Source organism: Pelecanus crispus, chromosome 22 (genome assembly GCF_030463565.1).
Source record: "Pelecanus crispus isolate bPelCri1 chromosome 22, bPelCri1.pri, whole genome shotgun sequence".
NCBI lineage: Eukaryota > Metazoa > Chordata > Aves > Pelecaniformes > Pelecanidae > Pelecanus > Pelecanus crispus.
In genome coordinates this window covers 2,773,109-2,785,308 of record NC_134664.1, presented here as the reverse complement: position 1 = coordinate 2,785,308, position 12,200 = coordinate 2,773,109, and positions in this window count along the sequence as shown.

Sequence of the window (12,200 nt, the reverse complement as noted above, 5' to 3'; positions counted from 1 at the left end):
CCGGAGGCCGGCTGGGAGCCCCCCGGCTCCTGCGGCGTGAGATGGTACCTGACCCTCCCCACGGCGAAGGATGCGGCTGCCGCGGCTTCTGTGGCGCGTTTTGCTTTTAAAAATCTAGTTTTTGTGGGTATTTTGGCTGTTTAGTTCCTGCGTTGCTAACAGCTGGCTGCTCAAGGACACTATGGGTTTCTGGACACTACACATGGTTTTTAGTGATGAAAAAAAGGTATTTTAATATATATATTTTTTTCTTCCTCCCACTAAAGATGGGGAAATGTCAGAATTAGGCTTCAGGTGGGGGTAGGGAGAGAGGGAGAATATAGAGGGACTAACTGCTTATCTAGACAGCCGTGGGCTGTTCTTTAGTAAATCGAGGTGCAACAGGAGAATTTTGTTTTTCAAAAAGGAATTTCGCTGCCTGCTCTCCAGCCAAGCTGGGGGCAGAAATACAGGGCGGGGGTTTGAGCCACGGCCGCGCCGGGGCTGCCTCGGGGGCCGGGAGCCGGGACCTCCCCTCTCCGGGCCATGTTGATGCTGGCAGCTGGCGTGCAGCAGCCCCATGCCACCGTTTGTGGCTGCTCTGGCCCCTGTTCATTTGCTCTGGGGGCTTAATTAGTTTTAAAGCGTGGCGTAATGACCGAGTTTGGCCATGGCTGCTTTTAAAGCACTCTCTCCCCTCCATGTAAGCTCCTTCCACGTGCTGGGAGAGGAGCCGTAGCGATCCCAAGCCCCGTCTCCTTCAGGCACAGGAGCAGCAGGTCTCAAACCTGCTCCGCGCAGAAGCTTTTTCTGGGGGGACCTGCATGGGAATCTCCATCGCTGCTTTGGGAACCGCCTTCGCACCTTGAGGTGGCTCCACGGTACCCTGATCGTCTGTCTTGTCTTTGGAAAGCGATGTTATGTTTGTGAAGTTTTTATGGTTTGTGGTTTTTTTTTCTTTTTTTCTTTCCCTTCTGTCATATAAAAGCCGCAAACAGCATTTACCCTCCACTGTCCGTGTGCTGCATCCCAGCTGTGCTGCTTTTGCTCATTTTACTCTAAATAAATATATATAAAAGAAAATACAGAATTGCTCTGGAAGAATGTTTCTCCTTAAACCAGTGCTGTGGTCGTCACCTGCCTGTCCTTTCACAGAGCGGGTGCTTTCAGGCTTTTGACATCTCCCACGCACCCCGTCCCCCAGCAAGGTGCCCCTCGGCTTACGGCGATGGGAATCATTGCCGCGTTAGCCGGGAGCCGGCTGCCTCGAAGCGGCGCTGAGTCAGACGCTGAGGCATCAACTCAGCTCCTGCACGGGGAATTTAGGCCACTTTCAGACACACTTAATTCTTAAATAAATACTATGATTACATCTCATAAAGACTATGATTATATCTCTAAAGGAATGAATCGGGATCAAGCTGCAGCACTCTTCCAGTTTTAAACTGTTGGGTGCTGCACCATCAGCACCCCCGGGAGTTACCAGTTACCAATTACCCATTACCAGATTTTTTTTTTTTCTTCTGGTTGCCATTTTTTTTTTTTTTTTTTCCTTGCCTTCAGAGGAAGAACTGGTGCTTCTCTGGCCGCGGCTTGGTGTGGTTTGTTTGCCACCAGCCACCTCCGACAGCAGCCGTTGGCTTTGCTGAAGGGCATTTGACACCCTGAAACCATTTATTCGTGATGTTTTGGGGACGTGAGGGGCAGCCTGATGCAAAAGGCTCGGCATAATGATGATAATCGCCAGCTCTTTGTTAAGCACACGCCTTGGCACAGGCTGGAGGGGACTCGGTGATTTTTTGGCTCCTGGAAAGCTGTGCGGTGGCCAGCCACGACTCGGAAATTGGGCGCTGGCTCTTGCCTCCTGCCCGGGCGTTTTGCAAGAGGAGGTTGGAGGGGGAAATTCAGCCCTGGAGATGTGGGAGGAGGCCTGGCAGCGGGCTCGGGCTGAGCGATTTCCCGAGGCAGCTCCACTAGATGTCATTGCAAGCTGGGGGAAAGTGCCGTGGCCGTGGCCGGTGGGAGCCCAGGCATCGCCCGTGGGTGCCGTGCGGTGCCGCATGCTGTGGGCGCTCCGGGAGCCCTTGTAGCATCGTTGGGTACCGGGCAGCCTCTCGCCGCAGCGTCCTGGATGTGACCGCGCTGCAAACGCAGTTGGTGTAGCCCCGGCCGGAGGGATGGATCGGTCGCAGCGATCCCAGGGCGCGCAGTCCAAATCTGGGACGAAGTGAGACCGAGGCACGCGGGTGATGGGGACTCTGCCTCGCACACACGGCCCTTGGCCTCTCCTCGGCCCCTTTCCCCGGGGCACCGGGCTTGCTGGGGGCTGCGTGGTGCTTGCCCAGGCTGCGACAGCCAACTCGAAAGGGAGCAGGGGGGGAAAGTCAGGTCCTGCCCCAACCTGTTGCTAAAACCATCCTGAAAGGTGTTACTTGGGGATGGGGAGAAAGGGAGAGATTTGGGCTCCTCCTGAGGCTCGTATTTCACCTAGTCCAGCTCCAGCACGTCCCGTGCAGCGCCTTGCACCCATGCACCATCCAGCACCTTGCACCCATGCACCGTCCAGCACCCATGCACCGTCCAGCGCCTGGCCCTGCATGGCCGCATGCATCGTGCTTGCACTTGGTCCCCTCGCTGACCCCCCAGGTCTGCGCTCTTGCACCCGGCCGCAATCCGGCGTCCCCAGCTCCGCAGAGGGGCTGGCGGCTGTGCCGTGCTGTGCCGGAGGGCGCTGGCGAAGGCGCCACGTCCCCAGTTGCCATGCAGCCCCTTAGCAACACCGGCCCCGCTTCCTCCAGCCCTGCTCCCTCTCCCTCGATGCTTATTGCCATAATTGCCTCCAGGAGCATAAATGAGCTGCCAGGTGGGTGGGCTTTAAAGAAAAAAATGTGGAAAAAAGGGCATGAGAGAGGGTAACAGAAGTATGTATACCAGTATATACACGTGTGTATATGTGTGTGCACGAGTGGGAGAGAAAAATGGCATGGGGTACGCGATACGCGTTGAATATTTCGAATCTAATCAGGCTGGTTCTCAGGGCGTCGGAGAGAACCCCTGCAGCCCATGGCACTCGGCATTTGCAGGAGTCAAGGAGATTGGAGACAGCTCCCAAGTGTAATCAGTGGGGATAGGTGCTGCCAGACCCACCCTGGGGCTGCTGCCCTGCTCTGGGGTGGGAAAGGGGCTGCTGGGTCTGGGATTTCCCACATTTTGGGAGAGAAAAGCTGAGATAGGATGGAGGAGCACAGGAAGGTTCATGGCTGGAAGCTTGCTGTCCTGGGAGCATCCTCTGTCTACTCCAGTACGCTCCCAGGAGCCCACAAACCCAGACAGGATGAAAAGTTGTTAAATTGGGCTCGGGAAGCTGCTGCTGAGAGTCCTGATGCCGCCAGCTCGGGGGCTGCCCGGCCCGGTGGAGCGGGTGCTGGGGGTGCTTGGTGCTGGGCAGGCTGGCTCGAAGGCAGCGCTCCCGGAGAGCCGCTCTCCCCCAGCGTCACGTGCTGCAGCGATGCTAATCCTGTTTCGAAAGCCCGCGCCCCGCGCTGCGCCCGCTAATCCCCTTCGCTAACGCGGCTGCGGGACTCGGGCTGCGGCGCTGCCTCGGCGAGCCCCGGGGTGTCCGTGCAGCCGGGGCCCCTCCACGGGCGCTCCCGGCCGCGGCCGCGTCCTCTCCCTGCTCCTGCTTCAGCTCTGGGGGTGCTTATGCGCTCCCTGCCCTGTGCAAAAGGGTGCTGAGTCCCGGACCCCCCCCCAAACCACGCTGTTGCTGCTGGATAGAGGCTGATGTAAAATTCAGCGGGGCTGGGCCGTACTGGCTGCACCCCAGCCCCGAGGTCGGGATATCCCAACAGCCTGGGAAAGCACCGCAGCAGGAGGGATTCACCTTACTTGGCCAACCTGGCTTCAGCACAGCCCCGATTTCTCAGCGCGCAAAGACCTCGCCTGCAGCAACCGAGGAGGTAGGTGAGCGGCTCGAGCCTGCCCGTGTCGGACTCGGGGTTCAGCACGGGTTTGTCGGGCTCCTCCCCAGAAGCAGCCACCTTCCCGGCAGCGCCGGGAGCTTTGCAACGCGGCTCCCGCTGGGATGGCGCAGGCTTCATGCGCTTAAGAATAATATTGTTGTTCCCTTCCGATGGTAGCAGCTTCCTCGTGGGAGAGGGGAAAAAGCACAAACCGAACTGGGGAGAAAATAAGAGGGGAATGTTTGCCGACTGTCTGCTGTGTGTTGTTGCTGTTTGTTGTGTTTCTGTGGTTGCTTTGGCAACCCTGGGAAGACATGCCAGGCTGGAGCATCGCGGGTACCAGCGCTCTGCGGCGAGGAGCCGGGGCTCAGCTCGGCACGCCGAAGCTGCTGGCCCAGTAGCAGCCCCCGCTGGGGATGGGGGGGGGACACTTTGGGGCAGGGGGTTGCTGGGGTCACGTTTGCGCCCAGCTCAGCTGCTGCCCTCCTGGCTGAGCCTGGGGGGGACACACACTTTGGGGCAGGGGGTTGCTGGGGTCACGTTTGTGCCCAGCTCAGCTGCTGCCCTCCTGGCTGAGCCTGGGGCGGGTGCTTGCTCCGCACCCCTGGGCCACGGCACCCTCCGAGAGGGACCCGGATCCGGGATGAGCAAAGAGATGTGGCTTAAAGGTCGGATGGGTTATTCCCACCCATGGGGGAAAGCAGCCAGCCCGGCTGTTCCCTGGGGTGCCCGGTGAGGATTTGGGCTCATCCCTTTCCTTCTTGTCCGGAAGAAAGGGAGCAAAACAGCAGCGGCGTGGCGGGGCGGCTGCCGCTGCGCAGCACCGGGCGCAGCTCGCAGGAGGGGCTGCGAGGGCGTCGGGGCTGCGAGGGCGTCGGGGCTGCAATGCCGTGTGCGAGTGCGCCCGTACCCGTCCAGGACCGGAGTCGTTCCCCTTGTATCGGCGCACCAAACCGCGGCCTAACGCAAGCGGGGGTTAAATTGCTTTCTGCCTCCTGCAGCTTCATCTCCCGTGCTGCGGGCTGGGCAGCGCGGGGTGGAGGCGGCCGCCGGCGGCGCGGGCAGCGAGGGATGGAGCCGGGCTCCCGTGGCGATAGGGTTGGGGTGAGCAGGGCCGAGGAGGGGAGAAGGGCCAAGAGCGGAGCTCGGGGAGGACGGCGACGCTCCCAGAGCCCCTCGCTCCCTCCCGCAGCCCCGGGAGCTGGGCGAGCGCTGACATCCGTCAGAGCAGGAGCCGTGGGTGCCCCGCGGCATCCCCGGGGCAGAGCAATGGGGAGTGGGCGAAGGCTTCGCCTCTGGGGGCCAGGAGCCAGCTCTGCGCAGCCACAGCAGCACCAGAGCGCCGTGTTAACTCTTTGGGGGCTGCAGCAGGAGAAGGGAGCTGCTGGGGGACGTGGGCACGCTCCTCCCGGAGCCTGCAGACCCCGGTGCTTCGGTAGTTATTCCTGCAAGCCAGCGCTTTGGGGGCTCTGTTGCTTTCCATCCCGCTTTGCACAAGAAGTGTCAGCGTGGAAAGGTTGCAGCCTGTCGCCGGTTAGAAGTGCCAATTTAATTACGTGGTTTAATTGCCGCATCCCCAAATGGCGCTTGTTTTAACCGAAAGGAGAGGCCTGATGAGGAATCCTGCCCTGAACTGGAAGCTGACTCATTCTCCTCCCAGTGCCGGGGTCAGCGCTGGATTGCAAATAAACACACCAAATTCCCACTGCTTGGTTCTGGGAACGTGCTCCCAGCCCCGCGCGGAGGGCAGGGACCCGGGAAGGGGCTGGGTATCCGCCTGCCTCCCCCCATCCTCCCACCCGAGGAGCAGGGGGGGCTTTGGTGGCACCTGGAGCTGCCCCGGGGCCGGGGGGGGAATAAAAACCCCCGGGGGCTGGGAGGGGGGGTGGAAAAAACCACCACTTGGCTCTGCTGAGGGTCTGAAAAATCCCAAAGCGCCGAGCTTCACTGCCCTGTTCGCTCTTCCAAATGGAGAGAGCAAGGATCAGGCCCCAGCCCTCCGCATCCTTGCTGTAGCTACCAGGCGAGACCCCAATTCCCATTTCCTTCGCTCCCAGCCCCGCCGTAGCCCCAGCCCCTCCCCGGTGTGCGGCTTCCATCGCAGCATCTCTGGCTGCAGCTTCAGCCCACGTCTCGGGAGCGAGGAAAACTGAAGCAATAAGAAGATTGAGCTGGGACTTGGAGCCACATCTCCCAGGATTGGGGGGGGGGGGTGTGGGGGGCAGCACTTTCCACCCCAAAAATGTCCCCGCGCGGGGCTGAGCGGGAGCGGGGAGCCAGCCGTGAGTCACCCCGTGGCTCCCACCAAGGGCGAGGCCGGAGCGACCTTGTGCCGCTGAGCCAGCGTGGGCTGGGGGCCGTGGCCCCGCCAGCCGCAGGAAGGGGAAGCTTTTGCTCAGCGTGGATGCTCCAGGGGAAAGAATGAGCTCCGGGGCTGAAACCGCCGGCCGGAGGGGACCGGAGCAACAGGCACGAGGTCAGGGGAGGTCTGGGGTCTGCCCGTCTCTGAGGGGAGAGCGCGAGGGCTTGCTGGAGCGGGGAGGTGGATATGGGGGCTCCTCAAAGCGCCCCAGGGCTCAGTGAGCGGCACGCTGCGAGCCGCCCCGGGACAGGGCTCGCTCTCCTTCTGTGAAACTCCAGGGGGGGGAAAAAAAAAAAAAAGTATCTCCCCTCTGCTCTGTTCCTGCCACCCTTTCCTCAGCCTTGGGATCCTTCCAGGCTGGCGCTCGTGGATGTTTTCCCCCCGTCGACTTCTTTTGCTTGAATCAGCGGACGTGACTCACTCACCAGGAGGAAAGAAAGGGCTTGGGCGAGCTGTGCTCCAGCCCGCGAAGGCGACGCCGGGTCCCTTTCGGTACAAGGGCCGATGCAGCCGGACGCCATGGGAGCGGCGTTGCAAACCTCCTCGCCTGCGAGGAGGCAAAATCCAGGCTGCCCGTGCACCTCCGTCCCATCGCTGTCCCCTCCCGTGCCCAGCCCAGTGGGTGCAGCAGAGTGGGAACTGGTTGAGCCGGTGCACCCCGTCCCGGCAGAGAGGGAGATTCCTGTAGCGGGGGGGTGACCTTTGGGGGGTGCTGCGAGATGCACCTGCGCCTTCGTCACCGGGGTGGCCGTCGCACCCCAAGGGGACCGGGCGCTGGGGGATGTGCGTCGCCCTTCCCGGGGACCATCGGAGGGGAGGAGCAGGCGAAAAACCCAACCGTGGCAGGTTCGCGCTTCGCTGCGGGGGCGGGGGGAAGATGGAGGAAAAATCGCTCTGCGGTGGGTTTACTCCTCCCGGCAGTGGGTTAGGGGAGCAGCCGAGCGAGGGTGCCAAATCCTGGCTGGATTAGTTAAAGAGATCAAGCAGCTGAGGGATTAGGGAGTCAAGAGAGCCGAGCCACCTGCGGGGGGGGTGGAACCTATGGAGGAGAATATGCCGGAGCTCCGGAGAGAGGTGTGCGAGCTCCGGAGAGAGGTGTGCAAGGCCTGGGCTTTGGAGCGATTAGATAAGTGAATCAGGGCCTCGGAGCGATTAGAGAAAGAAATCAGGTTTTACACCAATTAGGTAAAGTCCCCGAGCGATTAGATACAGTGGTGGCCGCGAAGAAAGGTCTCCCGGCGGTCTTTGGTACAGATAGGGCTGAGAATTGATTAAAGGAGCATCAGAGGCTGAGAGCAATTTGATAAGAAAACAAAACAGTGGATCAATTAGCCTGGGAAAGAGGACGAGGCTGGGCGATAACGAGAGTAGGGGAGCGGGGCCGGTAAAACCAACCCCTACGGCTCCCACCATGGGGCTGGTGGAGCTGCCGGGATGGGATGGGATGGGATGGGATGGGATGGGATGGGATGAAAACGGTCCCAGCTGGATCCTCCAAGGGCTGTGGGCACCTGGGGCACCGGGCTGAGTTTAATCGACTATTTCAGCTTGACATTAGCATGGGGAAAATTCACAGCCTGGCCTAAAGATGAGTTTGCTGGCTGTGGCTCGCGGGAGCCCTGTGCGGCTCATCGTGGGATGCAGCGAAGCGTCTCCGGGCTGCGGCTCCTCTGCCCAAGGAGGCCTTGCTCCTCCAACCAAGGGAAGCAGCGCGTTCTTCATTTCGGAGAGATTTCTCTTTTTAAAGCAGGTTTTGCTCTGGGCTCACACCGTCGCACACCTGGAGCGAGTTTATTCACTGGAAAGGCGGTTATACCAGGGTAACTCAGACCTGACGCCCGTCCCAGATGCTCTGGGAGCTTGCAGATACGGGCGCCAGACAAGCAAGCAATTAAGTAACTCAACGGAGCCTTGAAATAATTAGACCAAGGAACGCAGCTCTGGCAGATGAGTTTAGTGAAGAAATGGGAGTGTTGGAGAGAGGGAGATGAGAAGGGTGATCAGGTCTCAGCACAATTATCTAGAGAAAGTCTGCTCCAGACTGATTAGAGGAAGGGAAAAGAGCTTTCCGGGCAATTAGGTGAGGGGAAATCAACTCTGGGCAGGAAGAAAATAGACTATGGACGAGATTGGGGTGGGAGATAGTGAGTTATCTCTGCTCCCGAGTTAGGCACGGGAGCTCGACAAGGGCTTTCCGAGGTGGAGGCAGAAATGAGGATTAGGGGGGATTAGGGAGCGGCGGTGGCGTGCAGCGGGTGCCCGGTGCTGGCAGGGAGAGAGCGGCTGCTGGGAAAGAGGGAGCGGGGAGGGAGGTGGCAGGGTGTCCCTGGGGTTGGACAGGAGAAACCGAGCCCTGCACTGGGGAATGAGAGGAACGAAATCCTGGGAATTAGGGCTAACACAATAAAATGGGGGTCCTGGCCCCGGCGAGGCAGCGGGGAGCGGTCGGGATGGCCGTGGGTCGGAGCGGGGAAGGGAGTCAGGTGCTATTTCCAAGCCATCACGTGGCAAGATGCTTCCTTGATCTGTAAAACGGGATTAGTCCCTCGTGCCCAGAGATGTTAAGAGCCGGCAGGTACTTTCTGCGCCAGGTGACTTTGACTTCAGGGCAGGGGAACCAGCAGGACGGGAGCGTGGCAGGGGGGAGAGCGCGGGGCGAGCAGCCCCCGGGGTGCTCCCCGTGGCACCCAGCGGGCCCCGGCCGAGCCGATGGGAGCACGCAGGCGGGCGTGCAAAACGGGGAACCCGCGGCGGCGAGCTTTACTCCGGGTTTTGGGGCGCTCAGCCACCGTGCGAGAGGTAACGACGGTCGGCTGCAGCCCAAGGTCGCGTCGCAGGTCAGCGGCAGCCGCAGCGAGAAAGTGCCGAATCCTTTGGGAACGGATGCGTTTGCTATTTAATTAGCCTTGACTGCTGCTGGAGCAGATTTTGCTGGTCTTTTCCTCTCTGAAGCTGGCCCTGGCTCGAATTTGCAGGGCTCCGTGAGGCCAGGCTCCTTGCGCCTTTTTTCCCTTCCTTGCTTTTTTTTTTTTTTTTTTTTTAAATTCTTGCACATAAAAAAGGAAAGCAGAGGGAGGGAGCGAGCACAACAGCACCCGAGGCACATGATGCTGACTCTGGTGCTGCTGGAAGGGGAAGCTGCGGTTTGGCTGCCGGGTCATATTTTGGCCTCTGGAAATGACCCTCTTGGAAAGATAAGCGTTGTCTTGCCAAGCGTCGGGCAGGGGACTCGCGCAGCCCCCCGCCCTGGGAGAAGTGGCAGCGTTGGTGGTGGGACGGGTGGAGCAGGAGCGAGGGACCTCACGAGCAGCGACCTGGGGCGATGCTCAGCCCCCCGGGGGGGTTCCGCACCGCGTCCTCGCAGCCGTGGGGCTCAGCCCCAGCCGCTCAATTTGCACCGGGCTGTGGGGAAACCGGCTTCCGTGCCTTTCCCCACCGCAAACCATCCAGCCTCGAAGGCGACGTGCTGGAAAACAAGCCCCAAGTTAACCCAAGCACCCTTGCAGGTCATGGAGATTTAAAAAAAAAATTTTTTTTTTTTTTTAAATTTTTAATTTACTTTGTTTTCTCTCGATTTGCACTTGTGAGGTTTTGCTGCGGCTCCCGGCGGCTGATTGCGAGTGATGGAGAGCAGAGCCGGGGCCAGCCGGGGAAGGTCTCCTGGACACTCATCCCTCCTGGGCGTCACAGTCCTGCTTTTAACAGCAGGAGGGAGGCTCTGCCATATCTCCGTCACCCTTTGGCCTCTCTGCTGAGCTCGCCGGGACGAGCCTGCTTTCTGGGGGGTGACAGCGTTATCTGAGGCACGAGTAGAGCCAGGCTCCGCTCTGCTCCCTGCTTCGTCGCTGGCAGTGGATATCCTCAGGAGATAGCGAGGCAAAGCGTCCCCGGGGGACTCCACGTGCTTCACCTCCCATCAGTGGGGTGGCAACGGGGCTTTACGGTATGCCAGGACCCAGCAAAGCGCCGGGAGAGGCGTGCGGATCCGTCCCTCCGGGGACCCGAGGGTGCATTCTCCTCCCGATCCTGAGACGCTGCTTTTGTTCAAACCCTAAATGTGGATTGCGGTGTTTGCATGATTTTTTTTTTTTTTTTTTTAAATATTTTTTCCCCCTTTCCGATTCTGATGAAAAATGTATTTGGGGAAAATAGAAATATTTAGACATTTCCCTGACAGGCGGTAGAGCTGGAAGGGTTCTGAAAGATCTTCTGCAGTACAGCATCGTGCACGTGCGCGCTTATGAAACCTCAGCACAAAGAGTCGGGCTCGGGGACGCGTGCGTCCTCGGCAGCCGTGCTCCGAGCTGCATCGCAAGCCCCAACGGGTGGAATGTCGGTGCTCGCTCCTGATGGGTCATTCCTCCCTCCAGCAGCCCAGCACAAAGTTGCCTTCAAAAGCTAGAGAAGAAAATGGGTTTGAGCTGGTTTGGGGGAGGTTTTGGGGGGAAAAACAAACAAACAAGCAAACAAAAACACCCCCCTACAAATACCTCATATGTATGTAATATATAAAAATATTTTTCTCATATATATATAAAAGTGGGGGACTTCGCAGTGTTAGGTTAATGGTTGGACTGGATGATCCTAAAGGTCTTTTCCAACCTAAACGATTCGATGATTCTATGATAAAAAAACCCGTATTTTACTTCACGTTGTGCATCTGTCAGGGCTGGAAAGGGAGTTGGTGTTTGGGGTTGGTACCAGCCACCCATTTTGCCGTCCGCAGGGCTCGGCGGGGTGTCTGGCTGCAAGCAGACGTCGGCCCATTTGTACCTCGGAAGGGCCCGGGACCGTCCGCAGCCCGGCGATGCCGCAGGGACCTCGGGGGTGTCGCTGAGCGCTGCCGGCGACAGAGCTACCCGTGCCGCTGGCCCTGGGACGAGCCCGCACCTCCCTTCCCAGGAGGCAGAGAAATCCCCAGCCCCGAAACTTGTCATCCCCACCCCATTTTTCTCCTGCTCACGCCCTCCGGTTTTGGTCTCGGGGAGCTGTCGGCCGCCGAGAAGGGCCGTCCGCGTTGCCGCGAGCGGAGGGCGGCCACCGCGCCCTGCGCTGGGGAGGGGACGGTTCCCATCCTGCGCCCCCCTCCATCCCAGCCGCTCAGGCTTCGCCCCCATCGCTTTGCCCAATTCTGCCTCCCTCCGCACCCCGGCAGGGCTTCGCCTTCCCCGGGACCCTGACCGTCCCTGCGGGCTTGGCACCGGCTGCGTCCCCGCTGCGGGAGCTCCCCGCACTCGGGTGCCATGTGCGCTGGTGGCATCGGTGCAGCGCCGTGCACACGGGGCTGCCGAGCTGCACCCTGGGGAGCGAGAGGGGCTGGAGGTCCTTTTGCTTGGACTTGGGAAGAGGAGTTCAAAGCCCACTTGCCTGGAGATCTTGCAAAGGCATTTTCCTGCTCCGAATTTCAGGATTTTTTTTTTTTTTTTTTTGCAGAGGTGTTCAGTTGCCCCCTCCCTCCCCGTCCTTTTCTAGCGCGTTGCTGGGGCCAGGGGGGGGGGGAAGAAATGCATTTAAAGGGTTTTGCGGCTGCAAAATCTCCGCCGCTCCGGATCACGCGCAGCCTCCGAACGACTGGGCTGGGGAGATGCCGGGGCAGGGCTGTGGCGGTGGGACGAGGCGTCCCGGCCCCTGCTTGGTGGGAAGAGCGAGGTAGGGCGAGCTGTTGCCAAACCGCCTGCGAGCCGCCCCGTTGGCCTCGCGTCCCTTCGGGGGGGGACCCGGAGGTACGGTTTTGCCCCACGGCCGTGTCTGTTCTGCCTCGGCAACCCTCGGCCTGGCTGGACCCCCACCATGGGGTCGGGGGGCTGGAGACCCAGACAGACCCATGGGGGATGGGAAGGATGGAAAGGGGAGGCGGTGTGACCGTGGGATGGGGTCTGCGAGTCTGCCGTCTTCCC